The sequence below is a fragment of the Pinus tabuliformis genome, chromosome J (assembly GCF_031772625.1).
Source record: "Pinus tabuliformis cultivar Carrire ecotype Pingquan chromosome J, CPIR1, whole genome shotgun sequence".
Classification (NCBI taxonomy): domain Eukaryota; kingdom Viridiplantae; phylum Streptophyta; class Pinopsida; order Pinales; family Pinaceae; genus Pinus; species Pinus tabuliformis.
In genome coordinates, this window is record NC_142295.1 from 882,626,958 (window position 1) to 882,652,335 (window position 25,378).

Sequence of the window (25,378 nt, forward strand, 5' to 3'; positions counted from 1 at the left end):
ACTGAATTTTTACACTATTACAATTTTATTAAAATTCTAGATTTGTAGATTTAACTGTAATTAGTGCATGCATGCGAATGGAAATTATGCAGAAAAGTAGAGAATAATATCTCACACACACATAAGACACAAGACATGCTCTCTAGGAAACCGTTTTGGGAAAAAGCCAGTTGGAAGGTGAGGCCGCTTCGCTCTCTTTCTCTATCTAGAAATATCGCTGCAGGTACAAAGAAGTAATTCCCATGGCATTTGGGCTGCTATAGTGCACAATTTCTCTCTATGTTCTCTACCTCCTATTTCTCCTAGCTATATTTTCTTAGCTATGGAACAAAATTCTCTCGAACGAATGAAATGCCTCTTCCTCCTAGTGGCCCAGTGATAACACAACGTGCTGGCCTACTAGTGATCAAGTTTGACTACATCAAATCTTAACTAGAGTTACAATATAAACTCTTCTAGAGTATTTTACATCAAAAACATGTGGCTAGCCCCTTTTCCATGAATAATGTGGGCCAACGCGACATCCTCTCAAATTATAGGTGTGAAAACAAGAAGGTCAACTTTTGAGTGGCATAACTTTTGCATACAGAGTCTGATTGGCGAGCTTCTTGTGCCGTTGGAAAGATATTTATGTGTAGAACAACATGAAAAAGTATGGAACTAAAGAAATAAAAAATTACCCCCCAAAAAAATAATTTTATGCCTCAAAACAATCCTAGAAGGTTTCAAACCCCATTTTTCCAAACTGGTTCCCACCGGTAAAAACGGTCTCATGAGCCAATTCATCCACTTTTTCCATTCAGAATGCATCAAGATGGATGAAAAAAAATGTAATGATCCAATCCTGATTAGAATCATAACATTTTTTATTAGGGCTCATTATCCTAGGGTTTTTCTGCTTGGAACAAGTTGTCGTGGAATTTTCAATATATATTTTTTTCTAAGAGGTTTAAGATGTTAAAACTTCGAAAAGATTGAGAATACATATTGAGAAATCTCTTGTTCAATTTTTAGAACTTGTTTCACCATACTTTTGGAGATACGTTCCATGGAAGTTAGGGTTTTTGAATGCTCCTAAAACATGTCTCAAACATGACAATTTGACATTTTCGCTATAATTTTTTTTTTGTGAGGCTTCAGATTGTGAAACTTGGCCGTGTTGAGGAAAAATCATGTTGAACATCTGGTTTAATTTACATATATTTGTTTGCTATATTTTTAGAGACATGCACTAAGGAAGTTATGGTTTTTGTATGCATAAAAAATCAATGTTAAACATGTCAATTTGATATTTCTGCTATAACTTTTTTATTTTTTTTAAGGCTTCAGAAAGTAAAACTTAAAGCTTATTAAGAAGAAATATCAAAGAATAGATAGTTCAAGTTTCAGAATTTTATTATCTATACTTTCATATTTATACCCTATGGAAGTTTTGGTTTGTAAACAATTATTAAATAAATTTTAAAAATGTTAGCTTGGTATTTTTTCTATATCTTCTCGTCTAAGAAATTTCAAATTATGAAATATTCAAGGATTTTAGGAGACATATAGAAGCACCTCATGTACAAGTTTTAGAATTATATTTGAATTATTGGACACATGGAAATTTATATGATTTTTCTTGTGGGAGGAGGCCAGTGAATGTACACGTTTTGGGAAAGTTACTATAAATTTTAGTTGGCACATCAAATTTAGTTCACACCTATTTAATATAGAAAATACATACAAGAGTATTATAGAACAATATTTGGATGCAGGGGGACTCAAATTTTAGAGATATATAAATAAAGATTCAACCATTTTGATATTCTCAAAATTAAGGTGCTTAACTTACTAGTGACCTAACGGTTGATTAGAAGATCCTTTGTTTGGTGATTGAAAGTTGTGATAAAGAGGATCACTATTATTAGTTTATAGCATGCCTTTAATGAAAGCTACCGCACTAATTAAATATACTGAAGGTTCATCCTTGATTCATGAAGCAAGTGAAGACTTAGAATTTAGGTTATCTCAATTATAGAAGACAGTTAATGAAATAGATGGTAGTATGTTGAAAAAGGTGGATTTATCAGCTTCTCATGAAAAAATAAAAGATAAATGGAAAAGAAGATGAATGAAAATAAATAAGATATGCAAAATGTCAAGGAAGATATAGAAAATCTGTCATGGAAGAAATCGAAGAATTACGAAACAATCTATTAAAGGATGTGCCTAAAATGGATGTGGAAATACAAGGAAAGGAGGAACATAATGAGAGCACGATGTTGATAATCAATTTCACATGTGGAGTATGATATCACATTTGGAGAGCACAAATATTGAATTGAAAAACCATAATCATGAATTTTCAATCCAAGATCCATATTATTAGGGCTTCAAGTGAGCACTAAGGAACTATTACAGTCCTAAAAATGATATGAGGAATTGATGAGCCTCATCATTGAGTAATTATATCGGCCTTAATTGGCCTTAATTCACCTCCAGCTTAGTCAAACCAACTATTCTCACAACTTATTGCATACTTTTGATTATATTTTGCTTATGAGATGAGTTAGAGTTGGATATTTTTCTTTGTGGTCTAATATGCATGCAATGCAGGAATAAAGGATAAAAGCAAGGAAAATGCAGGGATAAAAAGATAAAAGCAAGGAACTATGGTAAAAGACCTTGGTAAAAACTCGAATGGGACAAGGGAGAGGAATTATAGGAGGTAAATCCTCCTCATTTACTTCCCCTCCATTCGAATATCCCTCCATCAACTGAAAGTACAAATAGCCAAGCAAGTGAAGGTGCAAACAACCAAATCAGGAGTACTAGAAGGCAACCAAGCAAGTGAAAGTATGAGTTTATCTTGAGTTGGGAGCCAAGCCTCCCTACTAGAAGGCAACCGAGCTAGTGAAAGGGAAAGCACGAGTTTATCATTAAGTTGGGAGCTGTGCCTCCCTAATTTTGAAGGAAGTCGTTGGAAACCTCAGATGTATAAATAGAAGGGCTTAGGACCTCATTTTTTTTAGTCAGTTAGCAAGCATTAGAAGTGTTTGGACTTTTTACTCTACTTTGTGTCCAAGTGCAGACTTGTAACAATTTGGATGTAATACAATGTTCTTTATAATGAAGATGAGTTTTGTTTTGAGCTTGCATCGAGTTAACTCAGAGGGCTGAAGCTCTTGGGTTAGGGCCTGACCCCAGAAGCCAAAGCTCTTCTTTATTATATTGTTAAGTAGCATAGTTTCCTCTTTTCTGTTCATCTGCTTAAGTAGTTCATTTCCATTCTAGAGGTTTTTGTTTAACTGTTCATCTACTTAAATAGTTGTAGTCTAATTACAATAGTGCAGGGTAGATCATTTATGAATTCATTCAGTTAGCAGGTTAGCAAAGAAAAGATCCATAAGATTGTCCACAGGTGTCTTGACCTCACCTCCTCCCTCTGAGACCATGATGTGAGGAAGAAACCCTGTAGCAACCCTAAAAACATGAGTTTCAGTTTTGCATGAAGTTTGTCATTTGACACAGTCACTGGTTCATTACATTGTCACTTGGTTCATTTCATGGTCATTCAGTCATTTCATAGTCACCTATTCCTTCACTCTCTTCCTGTCATTTGATCTCCCTCACATTCCCATTTCATTCTCCTTCAGCGTGAAACACTTAGTGGAAGATGATAATTCATGTTTAAACGGTTTTTATCGGTAGATCGCCTTTCACGAGCAAAACTAACTAATCACCCCCTGAATTCACTTTTAGCGTTTGAATTTGTGCATTTTAAATCCCAACTGTCGATCTACCTTGTCAGATTCGACGGATATCACGCACCCGCTCGCCAACCAGCTCGGTCAAGTCTCCATCATTGATCTGCCTAGATAGATCCGACGGCTATCACGCCATATCGTGTGGATTTCTGTTAGATCATTCTCCACCTGAAGACACGCCATAAGAGCGGTTTCCTTGTGCTAAGTGTCACCTAGGGAGGCTAATCACATAAAATTTTGGAAAACTGCTTACAGCTTTGAGGGTGCGTGATAAACAGCTTACTGCCCTCTAAACCCGCTCCGTCATTTCCGCACGTTCCTTTAGGTGCTCCAATTTCCACCGTCGATATGTCTCCTAATCTGATGGCTGTCGCTTCACTTGATCACCAACCAGCTCAGCCGATCTCCACCGTTCATCTGCCGATTAGTCCTATCCATCCATCTTTTGACTTAGCCTATGCGATATAATCTGAGCCATTCATCTGCTTCGTTACCCTGTTCATTCACCTATTCACCTAAGCCTCCCGTGATCTGATCTTAATCGTTCGGTTACCTCTCACCCACCTGATCCAACGGTTCTCATGGTTTGTTTCTCCCTCACGTCCTTCTTTTGCCACTTTCATCCTCTGACTACTCTTTTGCTTAAACACATACTTAGCTTAGTTTCCTTTGCTTACCCCTTAGTGTAGTTTTGATGCTTTTTGTTGGGTCCCTATAATACTAGTGATTACCCCATTACTATTGTAGTTATACCCCTTATTTATATTTTTGTGCCCCTATTACCCACATATTGTTATTTCTGTGCCCCATAGAATCCCTCTATTATTATTTTTGTGGCTTTATATTATTATTGTTAGGTCGGCTGGATTATATTGTGACTCCTTAGACTCCTATATATAGAAAGGAGGTTTTGTCATTTGTATCATCCAAGAATTGTTCATTTATGTAATGTAAAGGAGGTTGCCCCCTCGAAGAGGCTGAATTCTAAGGCGTTGATCTTTCTTTTCTATCTTTTCTTGAGCTGGTTTCATAACATTTGGTATCAGAGCTTTGGATTCTAGGGTTTCGCTGCTCCAAACAGGTCATTGTGAAATTTTCACTATAACTTTGTTTTTGTGACGTTTCAGAAGTCGCAAAAAAAACCCATTTGAGAAGAAATCGCGCTGAACCTTGGGTCCGAATTTCAGAGTTTTTCGCGCAATATTTTCGGAGATATGATCTGAGGAAGTTGGTCTTTTTGCAGACTCCTGAATTACACTCAAAACAGGTGACCTGGGGAAAATCGTCATAACTTTCTTTCTGAGCATCGGATTGAAATTTCGTAAGAAGGTACAGAAAGAGGATGGACTGTAGTTTTCTTTTATATATTTTTCAGAGTCAAAGGTTGAAACAGTGACACGTGGCACGTCGTACAAGTTTTCTCTACTGAACTAGTCTATAATCAAGTCACTGTGGGAGATTTCGTATAACTCTTCCTTGGAGAATCCAATTTGGGTCAGACTTGTGGCATTGGAAAGAGGACACAGAGGGCTACTACAGGTCATAAATTTAGAACTATATAATCAGAAAGTACAGAGATACATCGGAGGAAATATCGAGCTCCTACAAAGTGAAAAAAGGTGTGTAGATTTTCTTTAATTTTTGCTTAAACTTGGTTTGAAAATTTATTTTGAAGGAATTCAAAGGGCATATTAGAGAATTATTATCAGTAACTGATGCCCCGAGGAAAGAAAATGCAAACACCTAGTAAGGAACCTGAAAGCTCTAGCATGACTCATGAAGAAGAAGAAGAAATGCTACATGATATATCAAAATTACAAGAACAAGTGCAACAAGTGTCACTTGCACAAAAAGCAACAGAATCTAAAATGGATGGTTTAAGGAAAGATGTAGAAGCTAAGATGGACGGTTTAAAGAAAGGTGTAGAAGCTAAGATGGATGGCATGGAAGCTAAGGTGAATGGCATGGACGCTAAAATTGATGGCATGGATGATAAGATGGATAAGTTGCTACAAGAAATGGTCACTAAGGGTGAAAGAGTACTAAAGGAAACTCATGATGAGAACAAAAGAAATGTTAATCATGATTCCATAGACTCTAATGTTGGATCGAAGACTCACCATGTTCCAAAAATCGATATGAGGAAGTTTGATGGCAAGGATCCCGCCACATGGATATTACAGATGGAGCAATTCTTCGATCTCAATAATGTGCAAAACACACAAAAGGTACGTATGGCAACTTTATATTTGGAACCAAATCAGTTTGTATGGTATCAATGGCTTTGTTCTCGTAAACAATTTATCACTTGGGCAATTTTTACGGAAGAATTGATAGCACATTATGAGGATACAAAAAGCAACACTTTTTTTAGCCAATTGATAAGTCTCAAACAAAAGGGTTCAATAATGGAGCACATTGAGGAGTTCCAAAAATTGAACATAAGGGTAAAAGATATTCCAGAGGAGCATAGGATTGATGTGTTCATAGGGTCTTTAAAGGATAATATCCAACATGATGTGCGCCTTTGGGAACCTGATTCATTAGAGAAGGCATTCAGGTTAGCAAGAAAAATGGAAAGCAAAATTATGGCAACTAGGAAGCATACCATTCACAACTATAAAGACGGAAGTGTTGTTGCCCATAGTCTTCCACAACCTACAAGGTTGACACCACAACAATTGGAAGAAAAAAGAGCAAAAGGGCTTTGTTACAATTGTGATAGCAAATACACAAAAGGTCATAAGTGTGCTGAGAAGAAATTATTCTACATAGATTGTGAAGAGGAAGAAGAAAAGGAGCAAGAAAGGTCAAAAGAAGAGGATATATTCCAGGAACAAAGCCTAGATGAAGAACAAATAAATCCGACCATATCTTGTAATGCATTGGCGGGAATTACCACTCCTCAAACCATCAAGATAGAAGGACAAATCAAGAAGAAAAAGGTAATAGTGTTGATTGATTCAGGAAGCACCCACAATTTTATTCATTGTAGGGTAGCAAAAGAATTGAATTGCTTCCTATATCCAGCACCAGAGTGTCAAGTGATGATTGCAAATGGAGGAACAATAAATTGTTCTGGAAAGTGCCATAATATCAAGCTATCCATGGGAGAATATGTATTGACTAGCCCAATGCTTTCCATTCCAATGGGAGGTGCTGATGTTGTACTAGGAGTCCAATGGCTACAATCCTTGGGTACAATAGCTTTTAATTTTCAAGAACTTTTCATGAAATTTTCTGTGGAAGGAAAGGAAGTTGAATTAAGGGGTATTGCAGGGAAACCAGGAAAGATAATCAGCTCTAATGGCATGACAAAGCTTCTAAAAAAGGAGCAAAGAGGTGTAATTGCACAATTATGTTCGCTAGATGTTTCCACATTGGAATCATCTATTTCTCCAGATCTCCAAAAAGTCCTGGACAATCATTCCAAGGTATTTGAGACTCCCAAAGGTCTCCCACCTATGCGTGATCATGATCATGCTATTCATCTGATTCCAGGAAGTGTTCCTCCAAACATCAGGCCGTACAGATATCCATATGTCCAAAAAAGTGAAATTGAACGTATGGTTGCAGAAATGCTAGAGGCTGGTATAATTCAACCGAGTCAAAGTTCTTTCTCAGCTCCAGTAGTATTGGTGCACAAGAAGGATGGATCATGGCGCATGTGTCCAGATTATAGGGAGCTCAACAAGCTCACTATTAAAGATAAGTTCCCCATTCCTGTCATTGATGAATTACTGGATGAATTGCATGGATCAATTTACTTCACCAAGTTGGATCTTCGTTCGGGATATCATCAAATCAGAATGAAGATTGAAGACATTCCGAAAACGGCATTTAGAACTCATGAGGGTCATTATGAATTTTTGGTCATGCCTTTTGGCCTTACCAATGCACCTTCAACATTTCAAGGTTTGATGAATTCAATTTTCAAACCATTCCTTAGAAAATTTGTGTTAGTATTTTTTGATGATATACTAATCTACAGCAAGTCTTGGAAGGATCATGTTGAACATGTTGACAAGGTGCTACAACTATTGGAGGAGAAACAATTATATGCAAAAAGATCCAAATGTTTCTTTGGAGTCCAGGAGGTGGAATATTTGGGTCATATTGTATCTCATGAAGGAGTTAAGGTAGACCCTAGCAAAATTAAAGCCATTAAGGAATGGAAAATCCCCACATCCATAAAGCATCTGCGAGGATTTCTTGGGTTGACAGGGTATTATCGCAAGTTTGTTAAGAATTATGGGAGAATAGCAGCACCTCTAACAACATTATTGAAGAAAGATTCATTTTCATGGACTCCGGAAGCAACAAAGGCCTTTGAACATCTTAAAGAGGCAATGTGCCAAGCACCGGTCTTAGCTACACCGGACTTCACAAAAACCTTTATTGTGGAATGTGATGCTTCAGGAAATGGAATTGGTGCTGTTCTAATGCAAGATGAAAGACCCATTGCTTTTGAAAGTCGTCCAATCAAGGGAAAGTTTTTAAGCAAAGCTATTTATGAGAAGGAAATGTTGGCAATACTCCATGCACTTAAGAAATGGCGACCCTACCTAATGGGAAGACACTTCAAGGTAAAAACGGATCATGATAGCCTTAAATACTTTTTAGAACAAAGATTATCCTCTGAAGAGCAACAAAAGTGGGTCACAAAGATGTTGGGTTATGACTTTGAAATCATCTACAAAAAAGGGAAGCAAAATGTGGTGGCAGATGCACTCTCAAGAAAGGATGAGGATGTGGAAGCATTGTTGTGTGCCATTTCTATTATCCAACCAGATTGGATAAACGAAGCAAGGGAGGAATGGAAGAATGACGAAGAAGTGTGGGCACTTATTCGAAAGCTACAACAAGATTCCAGTACTTCTGATACATTTAGCTGGAAAAATGATTCGTTATGGTACAAAGATCGCTTATACCTCTGTAAGAATTCCCAGCTAAAACAAAAGATTCTTATGGAATTGCACACTTCTCCCTTAGGAGGGCACTCAGGATTTTTAAAAACTTACCACAGGGTTAAGAAGGAATTTTTTTGGGATGGCCTTAAATCAGATATTCAAAAGTTTGTGGCGGAATGTTTGGTTTGCCAACAAAATAAAGTTGAAACAATTAAGACACCGGGTCTATTACAACCTTTATCCATTCCAAGCCAACGTTGGGAGGAGGTTTCAATGGATTTTATCACAGGTTTACCCAAGTCTGAGGGAAAGAGTGTCATCATGGTGGTAGTTGACAGACTTACCAAGTATGCACACTTTTGTGCATTATCACATCCATTTAAAGCCAGTACAGTTTCTACTGCATTTATGGAAACAATTCAAAAGCTACATGGAAACCCAAAGATTATTGTAAGTGACAGAGATCCCATTTTCACTGGAAATTTTTGGACAGAATTATTTTCTTGTCTTGGTACTCAGTTAGCTCATAGCTCATCTTATCATCCTCAATCTGATGGGCAAACTGAGATAGTAAACAAATGTTTGGAAGGATATCTTCGTTGCTTTGTATCTGATAAACAGACACAATGGGTCAAATGGTTGCCTCTGGCTGAATGGTGGTATAACACTTCCTTCCATACAGCAACAAAAATGACCCCATTTATGGCACTTTATGGGTATCAACCACCATCCATCACATCATATTTAAGAGAAAATTCTAAGGTTCAGGCAGTGGAACATCACATCGAACATCAACAACAAGTCCTCCAACTCTTAAAGGATAACCTCGTGTTGGCACAAAATAGAATGAAACAACAGGCAGATCAACATCGCAGTGAAAGAAGTTTTGATGTAGGTGATTGGGTATTCCTACGGCTACAACCATATAAGCAAATGTCCCTAAAGCAAGCTAAGAAGGATAATAAATTATCACCAAAGTATTATGGTCCGTACAAGGTGTTGCAAAAGATTGGTACTATGGCATACAAATTGGAGCTTCCTGCAGCTTCTCGATTGCACCCAGTTTTCCATGTTTCATGTTTAAAGAAGGTTATAGGCGACAAGCTCCCAGTTCAAACAATATTGCCAGAACTTGACGAGGAAGGAAAAATTATATTGGAACCGGAAGCAGTCACAGAAACAAGAACTCGACAGCTACGAAATCGATCAATTTCAGAGTATCTTATCAAGTGGAAGAACTTATCCGCTGAAGATTCCACATGGGAGGATGAGAATTTTATGCAGAAGTATCCAGAACTACTCAAGCGTTGAGGACAACACTTTTTTGAAGGAGAGGGGCATGTTGGGTCCCTATAATACTAGTGATTACCCCATTACTATTGTAGTTATACCCCTTATTTATATTGTTGTGCCCCATAGAATCCCTCTATTGTTATTTTTGTGGCTTTATATTATTATTGTTAGGTCGGCTGGATTATATTGTGACTCCTTAGACTCCTATATATAGAAAGGAGGTTTTGTCATTTGTATCATCCAAGAATTGTTCATTTATGTAATGTAAAGGAGGTTGCCCCCTCGAAGAGGCTGAATTCTAAGGCGTTGATCTTTCTTTTCTATCTTTTCTTGAGCTGGTTTCATAACACTTTTACTTCTGTAACTTAGATAATTAGCATTAGATTAGTGTTTTTCTAGTAATTCGGCTTAGCATAGTTGTTTAATTGGTTAGCTAGGGTCTGGTGTGAGTTAGCATTACAAGTTGTTTCCTTCCTTACTGTAGTAGAGTAGCTCCCCCATAGAATAAATTTGCTCTTCTGACCCTATAGAAGTCTGGCTTGGAACCCCTGGGGTGTCTTCTAAATGAGCAGTGGCAACAAGCAATACCTTCACTTCTACTTGTGCATATACCACTGTCATCTCCAAGTTTGTACGAAGCCAGGGTTGATAAGTAAAGCTGGTAGCTTTGGGAGTTGCAACATTCTTGTTGCAATACCTAGGCTCATCACTTTTTGGCACCGTTGCCGGGGAGGTGTCAGAGTAGGAGTGATTACTGCTCCTTCTATTTCTAGTCTCTAACTTTCTTTTCTTCTACTTCTAGTCTTCAATTTTCTTCCATTAGTTTATTTCTACAAAAGTAATCTAGTTTCTTTCTTTCATTTGTCATTTATTTGCTTTCCTTTCCATTCTGCAAGTAGAATTTCAATTTAGCAAGTAGTTTCCTTCTTATTAGTAGTTTTTCATTCAATTAAGCAATTTCATTCTGCAAGTAGTTTTCTTTCTGTCAATAGTCTTTCATTCAACAATTTCAATTCAGCAGGTAGTTTCCTTTTTGTTAGTGGTTTTCATTCAATCAACAATTTCCTTTCTGCAGAGTACTTTCCAGCTTTAAAGAAAAGTCTTACAAAAACCAACCCAAAAAATTTCCTTTCATGCCTCATAGGAATAGGGATAATTCAGGAAAATTCTTGCCAAATACCCTCACTACATCCAATAGTCAACCTTCTCTCTTCTTCGGTGACTGTGAATTGGAAGAACCTTTAGGTGAGCAACCTGACATATTTGAAGAACCTATAGGGGAGAAGAAGAGGAAGAACCCATTCCCACTGAACCAATGGCTGAAAACCAAGATGACAGAAGAGATAGAGAGAGAATTGAGGGTGCCTTCCCCATTAGGGAACCAATGGGGACACTAAAATGAAGAATATAAGCCCCTCTGCTCTACCTCATTTCCATGGATTGACCATAGAGGACCCTGACACTTTCCTATTTGAGTTTGCTATTATATGCTGAACCTATGACTATACAGAGGATGAGAAAAAGTTAAAACTGTTTCCATCTACCCTCAAGGATGCAACATTGTGCTGGTTCATGGGTTTACCTGGAGATAGCATCATAACTTGGGCTCAGATGCAACAAGCCTTTAACAACAAATATAGGGACTACTATAGGTCAAAAGACACTAAAGAAGAGATTTTTAGGATGACCATAGGCCAGGATGAATCCTTAGAAGACTATGAAGAAAGATTCCAGCTCAGTTACAAAAGGGCCAAGTGCACACTTGACCCTGAGTCACTGAAGCTAGTCCTACTTAGAGGAGTAAGGGAGGATATCCTAGATACCTTGCATTTGTTAGCAGGAGGAGATATCTACCAACTACCCTATGAGGATATCAAGAATATCTTTAGAAACCATTCTAGGGCAACCAGGAAAAAGGGTAGGAGTAGTCAACCTATGGCCAGTACATCATCTTCCAACTCATCCATCAAGGGTGAAATTGGAAATATGCTGGAGGACTTCAAAAGTGAGATGCTGAAAACCCTTGCCTTGCAATTGGATACCATGAATATCAAAAGGAAGCAAGAGGAAGCAGAGAGAGCCTTAGCCATCTTTTGTCCTAGATGCACCAGGAGGCATCCTAGGAATGAATGCCCATTGAATTCTATTGAGATTTGCTCAGTCTGTGAAGAAAACCACTTCACGGACAAGTGCCCTTCTTTACTTGGACTCAAAGTTGTATATCAAGGAGCTGAATGGGTCACTGAGTAACTTTCCTACATCAACCAAAGGAGACCTCCTGGGCCTAGACCATACCAGCAAGGTATGCAAGGATCATCCCATGCATATTACAGACCCAACCAAACCACAATTATACCTTCTTGGGGACCCCCTGCTCAACCTTCCTGGTCTACACCCCCTCCTTGGTCCTATGCACCTCAGTATCATTCCCATCCAGCCAACCAGTCATTTCAACCTTACATTCAACCACAACACCAGTGGAATACCCCACCTTAGGGGTGGAGGCCCCAAGTCAACAATGTTCCAGCCTTATTACCTCCACCACCTACCTAACCACAACTCCTGCACTCTGCTCCACCTAGGAAACCCTAGATGCATGCCCAGCCAAATCCAAACCCAAACAATAGGCAGTCTCAACAAGGATACAGTGGAGAGACATCATACCCAACTTATGCTGTAGAAATCCAGGAGATCAACCTAAGATCTGGGAGAATTCTCCCAGATAACCAACCTCCCTCTCCACATAGGGAGGTTGAGGAAGAAAGAGAGGAAAGCAACCTTAAAGAAAATCCACCCTTTCCTGAAAGATTAGCCCAACCACTCTAGCCTACCCCAGAAGAAACTGAACTTCTGGGAGAATTGAAAAACCTATGTGTAAAGATACCCCTTCTCTAGGCAATCAAAGATGTTCCTATTTAATTAAGGATAAGTGCTTTAAGTATCCAATAAGAAGAAAAAGGGATGCCCCTACCATTAATGTCATTGGGTAGTTATCTGACTTAATGCTAGGCAGGTAATATGTCCAAAATACTTAGACCTTGGAAGCCTTGTAGTTGATGTGCACATCAATGGCACCATTGTCCCACACACTCTGATTGATCTTGGGGCTGCCATTAATGTGATGACCAAGGACACCATGCTCAAGCTTAACCTCCAAGGGTCATTAAGGAAGACCACAATAGTGCTACAACTTGCAGACCATTCCACAGTCACCCCTGAGGGAATTGTGGAGGATGTGATGGTCTCCATTGATTCCTGGGAGTACCCTGCAGATTTCCTAGTTCTCCAGCCTAAGGCTAAGCTTACTGGTTACCCTCTCATCCTTGGGAGGCCATGGTTGGCCACAGCTGATGCCTACATTAGTTGCAGAGCTGGGAATATGACCATCAAGAATGGGCATATGTCCAAACAGTTAGTCTTATACCCTCCTGCTCAACCCTCCCTAGAACATGATTTACCTTTATGGTTGGAGGAGGAGGAAGAAGATGAGCTTTATTTTGCCCAACTTTATGCTATGGAAGCAATCATAGGAGGAGGACAACAAGAGGAGGATGAATTAATTGAACACCTACTCCAAAGTCCAACTCCTAGTTCATTACCCTTAGAAGAAGAAGTAAAGGAAACACTGAACAATCATCAAATTGACTTATGCTTGGCCGATTCCAACCCACTCTGAGTCAAAACCATAGAATTTGGCCCAGAGAAAACCTTGAAGATTAATCCATCTCTTTCTACTTTAGAAGAGGAACAACTATGCAAATTGTTGAAAGAGAACCTAGAAGCCTTCGCTTGGAGCTATAAGGAAATGAAGGGAGTACACCCCTCAGTGTGTACTCACCACATATACATCAAGGAAGGTTGCAATCCATTCAGGAAACCACAAAGGAGAATGAATTCAGCCCTTAGTGTTAGTTCCCAAGAAGAATGGTAAGTGGAGGATTTGTGTCAATTATAGGGAGTTGAACAAAGCCACAAAGAAGGATCAATTTCCCCTACCCTTCATTGACCAAGTGCTAGATGGCTTGGCAGGGAAGAATTTCTTTTCTTTCCTAGATGGATTCAGTGGGTACAACCAAATCCAAATCTGCCCAGAAGACTAGGATAAAACCACATTCACCTATCCTTGGGGTACTTTTTCCTATAGGGTCCTTCCTTTTGGCTTATGCAATGCTCCTGCCACTTTCCAGAGAGCAGTCTTGAGTATTTTTGCTGAACTAGTGCATGACACTGTGGAAATCGATATGGATGATTTTACACCTTACGACTATGATTTCCAAGAAGCCCTGACTAACCTAGGCAAAGTATTATGCTAATGCATTGAAATGAACCTATCTCTCAGTCCAGAAAAATGTGAATTCTTAATGACTGAAGGGAATGTGCTAGGTCATTCCATATCTCAGCAAGGACTACAGGTTGACCCAAACAAAATAGCCATCACCCAAAGGGTCCCATCTCCACAAAAGTAGAGAGATGTTAGGAGTTTCTTAGGGTTAGCTGGATACTACAGAAGGTTCATAAAGGAATTCAGCAAGTTGGTCTTACCTTTGTTTGGATTGTTGGCCAAGGATTCTGAATTTATATGGTCAAAGAGCTGTCAAGAGGCCCTAGATATTCTAAAGGGTAAATTAACTACTACACCAATCCTTAGAGGCCCAAACTGGGCCCTCCATTTTCATATCCATGTTGATGCCTCACATAAAGCCATAGGAGCAGCCTTAGGTTAGGTAGAGGAGAAATTTCCTTATGCCATCTATTTTACCAGTAAAAACCTGTCAAAGGCTGAGTTAAATTATACTATGACCCGAAAAGAACTCTTGGCTGTTGTGCATTCATTGAACAAATTTAGGCATTACACTACAGGCTATCTGACATTTGTGCATACTGATCATGCTGCAATTAAATATTTAATGAACAAACCAGATATAAATGCTAGAATCATAAGATGGTTACTTTTATTACAACAGTTTGATCTAACTATTGTTGATAAGCCTGGTAAGGAGAATGTTGTTGTTGACTTTCTATCTAGGAGGAATTTGCCTATAGGTGAAGAAGGAGTGGTGGATGACCAGTGACTAGACGAGCATTTGTTTGCTATTTCAGTTCTCTCCCCATGGTTTGCTAGTATAGCAAACTATTTGGCATCAACACAATTCCCACCAAACCTGCCCTCCAAAGAAAAGAGCAAGATAATCAGGAAAAGTGCCCCCTTCACTTGGATTGGGGGAAATATGTTCAAACTTGGTCCAAATCAAATCTTGAGAAGATGTGTAAGGGAAGAGGAAGTCTTTGACATCCTTCTGACCTGTCATGATGGGCCTTGTGGAGGTCACTTTGCAGCAAAGAGGCCAACATTCAAACTATTGCAAGTAGGCTATTATTGGCCTACTCTTCATCAGGATGTGAGGAAGTACATTAGTCAGTGTGATCGGTGTTAGAGAATGGGAAAGCCTACTCCAAGAGATGAAATTCCCCTACAACCTCAAGTGACTTTCGAGCCATTTGACAAGTGGGGCATGGACTTCATTGGGCCTATCAATCCTCCTTCAAAGAAAAAACAACACATTATTGTGTGCATTGATTACTTGACTAAGTGGGCTGAAACCAAGGCAATTAAGGCAACAACAGAAGAAAAGGTGGCTAAGTTCCTAAGGGAGAATATATTCTACAAATTTGGGTACCCTAGAGAGCTAGTCACAGACCAAGGCAACTAGTTTACCTCCAACATGATTGAAGAACTGCTCAAGCATCACAAAATCAAGCATAGGACCTCCACTCCTTATCATCCACAAGCGAATGGTCAAGTGGAGGTGACCAACAGAGCACTAGAGAACATCCTAACCAAGGTAGTGAAAAACAACATAAAGGATTGGGTAGAAAGGCTAGTTGAGGCAACCTGGGCCTATAATACAACATGGAAGATCACCACTGGATTTACACCCTATGAGCTGGTCTATGGGAATAAGGCTTTACTGTCCATTGAATTTGAATATAATACATTGAGGATGTTAGCTCAACTAGATATGGATCTCAGTCATGCACAGAAAGAAAGACTGTTCCATTTGAATGGCTTAGATGAATTCAAAATGCAGGCCCTCCTCCATACAAAGATAGTTCAGCTTCAGAGGAAAATCTGGCATGACAAGCACATTAAGGCAAAGCAATTTCAAGAAGGAGACTGGGCATTGTTATATGACTCCAGGTATAAAGACTTCAAGGGAAAGCTAAGGACAAGATGGCTTGGACCTTATGTGGTGGAAAGATGCCATGATAACAGTTCAGTACAGATCAGAACTATAGATGAAGAAGCCATTCCATTACTATTTAATGGACACAGACTGAAAATGTACAAGAGGCCTTTATCTAAACAAGAGTTCATTGACAGTATCAATAAGACAGTGATGATGGTGGAGCAAGTTTCAGCTCCTCCCTCATTAGGTCACTGAAAAAGAAAAAAAATAAAATAAGGATTCAGGTGAAAACCTCCATGAGGCGCCTAAGCCCCATCTTTGGGTTGAAAACCTCCATGAGGCGGCCCAAGGATGAGAAAAATATAAAGAAAAAGAAGATCCTTGGGTGAAAACCTTCCTTGAGGCACCCAGGGCAAATATCTAGGGTGAAAACCTCTCTGAGGTAGGCCAGGGAAAATATCTAGGCTGAAAACCTCTCTAAGGTAGCCCAGGGCAAATATCTAGGGTGAAAACCTCTCTGAGGTAGCCCAGGTGTTAAAAAAAAAAAAATATAATAAGAGAAAAAGAAAAAAAAACATAATTTTTATTTGCAGGAGGTTGAGAAAAACAATCAAGGAGCAAAGAGAAGATCCAAAGGGGGCCCTGCCTCACATATGTTCATCTCCTCCACTCCTTACCATGCATCCCTCCATAAATTCCATTGTTTTTCACTTCATTGCTCCAATTCAGGTGAGAATTGTGTTTTCTACAGGGACCCCTCACCTCATCCATTACCATCATCCCTACCTTCACACACACTCCTACTCCCTTTGTCCATTCAACAGCATCAGATCTGCAGTCACAGACACCATCAACAGACAACAGAAGAGGAAGAAAGATGACCATACAATAGCAGCAACAACATCAGATCTGCAGTCAAGAAACCATCAACAGACAGCAGAGGAGGAAGAAGAATGACCATCAGCAACACCTCTGATCTTTGACAACTACAACATGGAATTAAGGCCATAGGTAAGTATCCTGCTCACTCACTCATATGCATCATTTGATCAAAAGTTGTGAAGGTTAAGAGGTAGTTGGTTTGTAAGTAAAAAGGTAGCCAGTTTCCTCTATAAAAAAAATAGGCTAGTGGATTACATACATAGGAAACTATGGGTTCTCGAGAATTTGTTCATTTCCTCTTCAGGCCTCACAAGAAAGATGCTCATCAAGTATATCTCATGTGAGGGTAGATACAATATTGTTTATGGCTACCATTTTAGAATGCTTGAATAACTAAGATTTTGGGTAGAAACACCAGTTCACCAAAGATTCAACATACCCTATTTTCTGATGCAATCACTCATGGACTCCAGCAGCAAAGTAAAGAAAGGAAACCGTTGGCTCACCATGGGTTGATCAGAATCCTCATTGAGGATGCCCTCCTAAACCCAGGATCCCTATAACATGGACAATCTTCAATGACTTACTAACATAGGATGACATCATAACCTTCATCTATGGTGTTAGTCCTTCTGTCAGTGAGGAGGAGGCAAAACAAGAAGAAGAAGATACAAAGCTAGATAGGGATGAGGTGGATAAGGAAGAAACTAATACAGAGGGACATGATGAAGAAGACACTAATACAAAGGAACATGATGCTGAAACAGAAGAGGAAGAAGGCATTGAAAAAAGAAAGAGCAACAAGAAACAAAAGAGCTAAGTGGCTTCAGGGACAGAGAAGCAACTGAACAATCAAATCCCATGGCCCTAATCCACACCAATAATCTAATTTCAAATGATCCTCAGCTGGCACTTAGATATCTTGCTGCCTAAGAGCAAGAAATTTCACATTTTGAGGACATGATTAGGTTGCTAAGAAATGATACTATACATGCTTACATAAGGAGATGAAAAACATTTCCACATAGCTTGAAGATCAGAGAATATCAGTGGGAAGAAGTAGAAAGGAAAGCAATATTCTATGAACAAGAAGAAGATACCACAACAGAAGCATAGGATGTCAGAGAGGATACCAGAGCCACTAAGTTGCTCAGAGGATGAACAACACTTTAAGTAGGGGGGTGATGATGAGCCTCATCATTGAGTAATTATATGGGCCTTAATTCACCTCCTAGCTTAGTCAAACCAACTATTCTCACAACTTATTGCATACTTTTGATTATATTTTGCTTATGAGATGAGTTAGAGTTGGATATTTTGCTTTGTGGTCTAATATGCATGTAATGCAAGAATAAAGGATAAAAGCAAGGAAAATGAAGGGATAAAAAGATAAAAGCAAGGAAAATGCAGGGATAAAAAGATAAAAGCAAGGAAAATGCATGTATAAAAAGATAAAAGCAAGGAACTATGGTAAAATACCTTGGTAAAAACTCGAATGGGACAAGGGAGAGGAATTACAGGAGGTAAATCCTCCTCATTTACTGCCCCTCCATTCAAATATCCCTCCTTTATCTCAAAGTACAAACAACCAAGCAAGTGAAGGTGCAAACAACAAAATCAGGAGTACTAGAAGGCAGCCAAGCAAGTGAAAGTACGAGTTTATTGGGAACCAAGCCTCCCTACTAGAAGGTAACCGAGCTAGTGAAAGGGAAAGCACGAGTTTATCATTGAGTTGGGAGTTGTGCCTCCCTAATTTTAAAGGAAGTCATTGGAGACCTCAGATGTATAAATAGAAGGGCTTAAGACCTCAGTTTTTTTAGTTAGTTAGCAAAAATTAGAAGTGTTCGGACTTTTTACTCTACTTTGTGTCCAAGTGCAGACTTGTAATAGTTTGGATGTAATACAATGTTCTTTTATAATGAAGATGAGTTTTGTTTTGAGAAAAGCACTGAGTTAACTCAGAGGGCTGAAGCTCTTGGGTTAGGGCCCCACCCTAGTAGCCAAATCTCCTCTTTTTTGTATTATTAAGTAGCATAGTTTCTTGTTTTCTGTTCATCTGCTTAAGTAGTTCATTTCCATTCTAGAGGTTTATTGTTTAACTGTTCATCTACTTAAATAGTTGCAGTCTCATTATAGTAGTGCAGGGTAGATCATTTATGACTTCATTCAATTAGCAGGTTAGCAAAGAAAAGATTCATAAGGTTGTCCACTGGTGTCTCGGCCTCACCTCCTCCCTCTGGGACCATGACATGAGGAAGAAACCCTGCAGCAGCCCCAAAAACAAAAAGTTTTAGTTTTGCATGAAGTTTGTCATTTAACACAGTCACTGGTTCATTACATTGTCACTTGGTTCATTTCATGGTCATTCATTCATTTCATGGTCACCTGTTCCTTCACTCTCTTCCTTTCATTTGATCTCCCTCACATTCCCATTTCATTCTCCTTCAGCACGAAATGCTTAGCAGAAGCTGATAATTCATGTTTAAATAGTTTTTACCGATAGATCGCCTTTCACAAGAAAAACTAACCAATCACCACCCAAATTCACTTTTAGCATTTGACTTTGTGCACTTTAAATCCCAACCGTCGATTTGCCTTGTCGGATCTGATGGCTATCGTGCACCCGCTCGCCAACTAGCTCGGTTAAGTCTCCACCGTTGATCTACCTAGATAGATCCGATGGCTATCGTGCCATATCATGTGGATTTCTGTTCGGTCGTTATCTGCCCAAAGGCACGTGATTAGAGCAGTTTCCCTGTGCTACATGTCACTCGGGGAGGCTAATTGCATAAAATTTTGGAAAATTGCTTATAGCTTGGAGGGCGTGCGATAAATTGCTTACCGCCCTCTAAACTTGCTCCGTCATTTCCGCACATTCCTTTAGGCACTCCAATATCCACTGTTGATCTATCTACTGATACGATGGCTGTCTCTTCACTTGATCACCAACCAGCTCAGCCGATCTCCACCGTCCATCTGCTGATTAGTCTTGTCCATCCATCTTTTGACTTAGCCTCTGCGATATAATCTCAGCCATTCATCTGCTTCGTTACTCTGTTCATTCACCTATTCACCTAAGCCTCTTATGATCCGATCTCAGCCGTTTGGTTACCTTTCACCCACCTGATCCAATGGCTCTCATGCGCTGTTGCTCCCTCACATCCTTCTTTCGCCAATTTCGTCCTTCGACTGCTCTTCTGCTTAGACACAGACTTAACTTAGTTTCCTTTGCTTACCCCTTAGTCTATTTTTGATGCTTTTACTTCTGTAACTTAGATAATTAGCATTATATTAGTGTTTTTCTAGTAATTCTGCTTAGCATAGTTGTTTAATTGGTTAGCTAGGGTCTGGTGTGAGTTAGCATTACAAGTTGTTTCCTTCATTACTGCAGTAGAGTAGCTCCCCCTTAGAATAAATTTGCTCTTCTTCCATCAAAATCAAGCTTCTTCTGACCCTATAGAAGTCTAGCTTGGAACCCCTAGGGTCTCTTTCCAGATGAGCAGTGACAACAGGCAGTACCTTCACTTCTACTTGTGCATATAGCACTGTCACCTCCAAGTTTGTACGAAGGTTGATAAGTAAAGCCGTTAGCCCTCAGAGTTGCAACATTCTTGCTGCAATACCTAGGCTCATCAGGAATCTTGATGGTATTGATCATGCAACATGGATATTTTAGATGGGGTGACACTTGGATCTATACCAAGTGGTGTCCTTACAAAAGGAAAATATTTCATCCATGCTTTTAGAACAATACCAACACGTATGGTATCAATGTCTTTGTGAAAGGAAAAATGATTATGTTATATCTCTGTCCTTTTTTTATAGAGGAATTGATAACACATTATGGGGATATTAAGAGAAATACATTAGTTAGTTAATTGGTAAATATTTGACAAAATAGTATAGTTACAAAGCAAATTTAACAATTCCAAAAGTTGAGCCTTGGAGTAAAGAATATTTCAGAGGATAGTTTATTAGACCTATTTATGAGAACTTTAAAGGAAAACATCCAACATGAGGTTGATCCATGTGGCTATTGGTGGCCACCTGCCAAGTCCACTTGGACACCCACCATTGTTTCTTTCAGCTTTTTTAATTGCAGCACAATTTACTATTTTTAGCAGTTTTTCGGGTCTTGAACTTTCAGAGCCATTTTGAGGCCCTAAACAACATTTTTTCTGGGAAAATTGGGAGTAACACGGGTTTATGGACCAATGTTTCTCTTTCCAAAGCTATAGTTCTCGGATAGATCTTTCTAATGAGATATTGTGCGTGTCAAACGGAGATCGTATGCCAAAGTTACGACCCCGGGAAGTTGATGTACCAATTTACCCAAACGGGGCCCACAGTTTGGCGTTTCATCTTCTAGGGTTAGGTTTTTGGATGTTTAGGGTTTTCCATTGTTTCTCAACAATAAATAGGCCTTCGAGCCTCATTGTAACACAGTTCAGAGGCATGTAGCCGCCACATCTCTTTTCAGAGATAAGCTACCATCGCCCTAGCTGGTTTATTTCCATCATTGTTTGTAAGCATATTTTAGTATTTTACATTAATGAAATGAAGTATTATATCCAATGAATCTCTGTGTTTATGGTTATCTCTACAATTTGTTGCGTTCTTGTTTAAATTTAGATCAGTGGTATCAGAGTGGTTTGATTTTTTCTCTGTTTTTCTTTGCATGTCCCCAACGAGGTCAGGATATAAGGAGTTAGGGCTTGAATTGGTCGAACCTTTGCAAGACCAACCTCGCAAATCCCGACGACCTCCCATGGCAGATGAAATGAAAGAAGAGGGGGCAGGAGATCCTATCAAAATCTTGCTCTAAGAAGCCCTCGAGCGACAAAGGAACGCAATGATGGACAACTTTTCCCAGATCCTTCAGCAACTACCTAGGGGCGACGCATCGGCTTCCAACAGCTACTCTGGAAATGCCACACTGTTTAAGGTACAAGTTAATTTTGAAATCCCCATATTCGAGGGTCAGATTGACACAAATGTCGTCAATAAATGGTTAAATATGCTAGAGGGTTATTTTTCTGTTCATGGTTTTTCTAGTCAGGAAAAGAATATTTTCGTTCTTCTCAAAGCAGCCCCCTACATCAAGGACTGGTGGGAAACCTACTGCGAGAAGAAGGATGAAAGTACAGGATCACTATTTTCAGCTGCACCCACTTGGGATTCATTTTGGGATGCCATCAAGGAGCTGTACTACCCTGTCGGAAGCTATGAGGATCAATACATAAAGTGGACCATGCTGTGGCAGGGAAGGGACCAAGACGTGCCGGAGTTTACCAATATTTTCCATACCCTTCACACAAAGTTGGGTATCAAGGATTCGAAGAAGCATTTGGTACTCAAATACTGCGGCTGCCTACACAAGTACATCTAGGAAGAAATATAATTCTTGAACATCCCCTCGCTCGACACGACATACCAATATGTCGTCAAGATCGAGAAAAAGTTTAAACAGAAGAAGTGAGACTTTGGATCTTCGAATCCGAAGCAAGGGAAAGGTGCCCCCAAATTGCAGAAAAAAGGACAAAGCCAAGGTGGGGCGGCCCAAGACAACCCACCAAAGTTACAAGAAAAGAACAACGCCGTGAAGCCGAAAAAGTATGCGGGAAAGTGGTGTGAGTCCATAAGAGCTCCACTCACAACACAAGTGAGTGTCGGGCCAAGCAGTGATTGGTGGCTGAGCTAAAGGTTTCACAATCAGATGCATGTTCTGACTCTGAGTCAGAACCCGACAAGGGGAATGACAATTGGAAGCAGATTATTGATGCAGATCCCAACGCCACCGTTGCCACCACGAAGATCTAGAAGGAGGAACCCGAAGATCCAGAGGAGGAGGAGTGTCTCTTCCACTCCCAAATGTGGGTAAAGGGCTCCCCGCTATAGTTCATTGTCGAAAGCGGAAGCTAAAAGAACCTCATTTCAGCAGAGGTCATGAAGCGGTTGGGCTTATCGACCACAGCACATCCACAACCGTACACCATCGGGTGGCTTCACCAAGGACGAGATCTTCGCATGAGCCAGCAGTGTCACCTTCTATACAACATCAAGCCCTTCATGGATGAGGTATTGTGTGACATTTCTCCCCTTGAAGTTTGTGATGTATTATTATGACAACCATACTTGTGGAAGCGACATGCTGTGTATGAATCAAGGCCCCGTGCTGTTATTGTTACTTTGGGAAATAAGTTGTATAGGATACTGGAGGTAGCACCACCTATTGCCATCTCTTTGGTTACTGCAAAACAATGCAGTAAGCTCATTTCCAAAATCGGGAAATTTGTTTTCCTGATGATACGCCCTCAAGGAAAGAAGAAGATAGTGGCCATGACCTCCAGACAAGGCCCTTCGCATGACAACTACAGATGGACAAGGTTGTGGAGGAGTATGAGGACATCTTCACCTCCCCCGCAGAGGTTCCTCTACACTGTCAAGTCAAGCACTCCATTGATCTGACCCCAGGTGCGCCGCTGCCCAATGGACCAATCTATCAGTGCTCCATTCTAGAGAATGATGAAATCAAGAGGTAGATTCAGGAACTGCTGCAGAAAGGTCACATTCATTCGAGTTCATTGCCCTGTGGGAGCCCGATCGTGTTGGTATAGAAGAAGGATGGGACTTAGAGACTCTGTATTGACTATCGGGCGCTGAACAAGATCACTATCCATAATAGGTACTCAATCCCACAGATTGATGACCTCTTGGACCAACTAAAGGGGGAAAAATATTTCAGTAAGATCGATTTGAAGTCAAGATATCACCAGGTACCAATCGAACCCTCCGATGTATGGAACACTGCCTTCAAAACCAAGGAGGGCCTTTTCGAATGGTTGGTTATGCATTTCAGATTGACGAATGCTCCTGCAACCTTCATGAGGATAATGGATGACATCTTGCAGCCATTCACCAACTCATTTGTAGTGGTATACTTGGATGACATCCTGATCTTCAGCCAAAGTTGGGAAGAGCACCTCCACCACATCCGACAGGTTCTCCAAACACTGCAACAACACAAGTTATGTGCCAATTTGGAGAAATGCACTTTTGGCATGACCCAGGTTCAGTATCTTGGATACATTATTGATGAACAGGGGGTGCATGTGGATCCAAACAAGATCCAAGTCATTCGGGATTGGCCATCTCCAACCACTCTAACAGAGCTTTGTAGCTTTCTAGGTCTTGCCAACTTCTACCACAGGTTCGTGTTGGGATTTTCTCATATCACTTGGCCCTTGAGTCAAGTCACCAAGGGAGGAGCAAAAGCAAAATTATTTTGGTCTGAATCTCAACAAAAGGAATTCAAAGAGTTGAAATATTGCCTCTGCATGGCACCCGTGCTTGCATTACCAGACTTGCAACAACCATTTGAGGTTGAGACAGATGCCTCTGACTATGCTATTGGGGCGGTCCTTACTCAACATGGGCATCTAGTGGCATATCACAGTGAGACACTTTCAGACACAGTCCGGAAGTATCCCACTTATGACAAAGAGATGTATTCCATTATGCAGGCCTACCAACAATGGAAGCATTACATTTTGGGGAAGGAAACGGTCATCCACACAGACCACCGACCCTTGCAGTTCATACAGACCCAAGAGAAATTGTAGAATGATCGCCATCAGAAGTGGTCCACATACCTACAACAGTTCCATTTGAATATTAAGTATAAGAAGGGAAGCACCAATAATGTTGCAGATTGCCTTAGTCGACCACCGATCATGGCGTTAAACACCGTGCTCAACTCTTGTGGGTACGAGACTTCTGATTGGCCACTTCTCTACAAAAGCGACCCAGAATTCAGCCACACATACCAGACACTCTTAGAGGATCAACATGTTCCAGATTTTCACCTCCAGGATGCCCTGTTATGCCACTTGGGTCACCTTTGTGTTCCTTCAAGAGAGTGTGCCAAGATGATTTGGGAAGCACACTACAGTCGGGCTGCTGGGCATTTCAGGGTCGAGAAAATGGTGGCAGTACTGCAGAAGTATTTCTATTGGCCGAATCTTCGATAGGATGTCGGGAAGTACATCAGATCATGCACTGCTTGCACCATTGCCAAACCGACCATCAAGAAGCAAGGCCTCTATACCTCTCTACCTACCCCTAGTCGACCTTGGGAATCCATCTCCATGGATTACATGTCAGGCCTTCCTTCCACTAAGCATGAAAATGACTGTGTTTTTGTGGTTGTCGACAGGTTCTCGAAGATGGCCATTATGGCGGCCTGCAAGAAGAATATCACAGCAGAAGGCACTGCTCAACTCTTCTTTGAATGAGTGTGGGTACACTTTGGGATCCCACAGTCTATCTTCTTTGATCGGGACAACAGGTTCCTCAG